Raw genomic sequence first — 3096 nt, forward strand, 5'->3', positions numbered from 1 at the left:
GGTCGAGTGGCAGCAAAAGTGAGTCAAAGATTCTCAATTCAAATTTGAATGGTATGGACGCTCCACTCTTGTCTCTTTGTCCCCTTAGCCTCTTTATATAGAGGTAAACTTGATTCTAAGCTCCTCACACTCTCTCATTTGCTTAAACACTCAATATCTAGCTAGAAAATCTCTCTCAAGTTTCATTTTCTTGCTCAAGCTTATTTCTTTTGGTTTTTGGGTTACTAACCTATTAACTTTGAGCTTTGAGTCTATTCCTTTCAGTTTTCTTTTGAAATGTCTTCCAAATCCAAGGAAACACCACAACAAACTGCTATCTGCGAAGCTGAAGGCAAGAAAGCTGCTGATCGCTTCTTGGATCGTCGTGATGCACTACTTGCTTCAAAAAGAGAAGTTGGTGAAAGCACTCGATCACCCACTCGAGCAGGCAAGCGACCGAGTGCCAAATCGAGTAGGCGGCCGAGTGGCGTGTCAAAGAAGAAACATCAGCCTGTTGAAGAAGATCCAGAGAGAACTGAGAGTGATGAGGAGATGGAGGTTACTCTTGAAGAGCATATTAGGAGGAACAAGGCAAGTGGGAAGAGGCCAAAAGCTGAAGTGCAATAAGAAGAGAGTGAAAGTGAAGAAGAAGAAGAAGAATCTGGTGCTTTAACACCAAACCAACTCTATGAAGCCTTCATGAAGATGAGCTTACAAGGAACAAGATATCCACTCAAGGAGACCATGGAGAGGCTTGGTATTGCTGAAGATGTTGAGTTTCTCTTTGAGAAGCAATCTAAGCAGATTCATGGGGATTCACATGGAAGGGTATAGAGAAGAAAACTGTGAGTTCTTAGCCACCATCCAAATGCATTTCTTCACAAGGATGGATCAAGAGAAAGGGGCTGGTTACATTGTTTTCACCATCAAAGGGAAAAAGTATGAGCTGTCATTCAAGGAGCTAGCTACACTCTATGGGTTTGAAGTTGGAAGTGAGGAGAACATGGTCATACCTAAGGAAGAACTCTATGCAGTTTGGGAAACCATTGAAGATAACAAACTCTATTCTTCTTCCAAGACCAAGAGCTCAAAGATTAGGAGTCCAACCCTAAGGTACTTCCACAAGGCCTTAGCAAACACATTCTTTGCTAGGAAGGAGACTGGAAACTTGAATGAGGGAGAGCTTAGGATGATTGATGTAGCACTATATGGCATCATCACATCAGCAAGAGATGAGACCAGTATCCTTGGGAGTAGTGTAGCAACAGATTTTGCCATGGTCCTCATTGACCAATTGAATTACTATAGAAGTTGGGTGAGCAAGCTACACAAGAGGGGCTCAACTGGAGTTCTAATCATTGGAGGCATCATCACTCCAATCCTTATAGCTGCCAATGTACCACTTCAAGGTGAGAAGACCAAGCCAAGGTGGATTGACATCCAATACCTCACTTCTACTCTCATTCTAGCTAAGGAAATGCACTATGGGAGGCATCTTCTCAACTTTGAGCATCCAACAGTTGGGAGGACTCAACTTGTTCTACCTAGTCAAGCACTTACCACCATAAGAGAAGGGCTTAACAGTGACTTTTGGCCAGCTGCTGAGTTTTTGTTTGATGGTACAGCCCAAGTAAGAGAAGACCAAGCTAGAGATGTGGAGATGGCTGATGGGGAAGAGCAGTTCTATTTGAAGATTATGAGCCAAGTCCAAGAGATAGTAGAGGAGTTAGAGAGACTATCAAGAGGGTGACACTTCTCCAAAAGTGGAACAAGTGGCATGGTAAGACTGTTGAAAAATTGAAGAAGAAGATGGGGAAGATGACTAAGTCCATCAAGAGTTTGAAGAAAGAAATTGCTGAATTGAAGAGTGGAAATTCATCCCAGCACCAACTGAGCATTTGAGGAGGAGTAGCTCAACTAGAGCACTATCTAGGACTGGAAATCCGGTTGAACCAGCAAGAGCTTTATCTAATGAGCCAACTCAAAGGAGAAGAGGTCCAATTCGCGCAGACCAGCAGTTTCCGAGGCACTCGACCAGTGCACTCAAGCAACCACTCGACCGAGCACCTCCAATGCACTCGGCCGAGTACCTGCCTAGACCTCTTTATGGTTTTCCAACTCCATCAGGCTATCCAGGCTATCCCTATGGCCAAGTTTACCCTCCCTTCCCACCTCAGTACTTCATGGATCCAGCCCTCATGCATCAATACTTTAGGCAGCAAGGACATAAATTCTACCCACCACCACCCACTCGACCGAGCACTCGACCGAGTCCCAATCGAGGGCTATAGTCGAGTTCCCTGCTTCTCCTTCAGCAAGCCAACTACAAGCTCCAGGCTCTAACTACACATATGACAACATGAGTGAGGCTGTAGATAGCTTCTTCCACAACCCATAAGGTACCAACATCACCTATTCCATTATAAATACCATTGCATTTCTTGTTTTGTTTTATTTTGAGTCTTGAATCCTCTTTCAAATTTCTCTTACACAGTGAACTGTGTAATTTAAGTTTGGGGGAGGGTTTGAGATAGTATTTGATGTTGTGTTTTGTTTTCTTATTTCAATTTTTTAGCATAATCATGTTTGTATTTGCATTTCATCTAAGTCATAGAAAACCAAAAAAATTTGAAAATTTTTGCAAAAAAAATCTTTATATAAAAAAAAAAGAGTGTTCATGTAGTTTGCATTGCATATTAGGAACTTGTTAGCATGTTTCATTTAGGACTGTTTCATATTTTGCATTAGGGATCTATGATGAGTTTTGCCTTGTTAGCTTGTTCAAATTCACTAAACTAGGATCAATACCCAAGTTAATAGTACTTTGATGCTAGTTGAGTAGCTAGAAACATAAGATTGAGCCAAGCCTTGAATTCCTATATTGCATTCTTGTCTAAATTGAAGCATGTTGTGATTTGATGCCATTTCCTACTTATAAGAACCTAATATTGACTTTTAATTAGAAAGAATTACTCAAATGTTATCTAAAAGTTGGTTTATTACTCAAATCTATAAATCTTTTGAAAATTACTAGAATGTTTAGTGCCCTGGGTGTACTTACAATTTACCCCTTGGGTTTTGTTTTTCGAATTGGAGTAAAAAATTAAAAAAAATATA

Source organism: Camelina sativa, chromosome 5 (genome assembly GCF_030686135.1).
Source record: "Camelina sativa cultivar CO46 ecotype springtype chromosome 5, ASM3068613v1".
Classification (NCBI taxonomy): domain Eukaryota; kingdom Viridiplantae; phylum Streptophyta; class Magnoliopsida; order Brassicales; family Brassicaceae; genus Camelina; species Camelina sativa.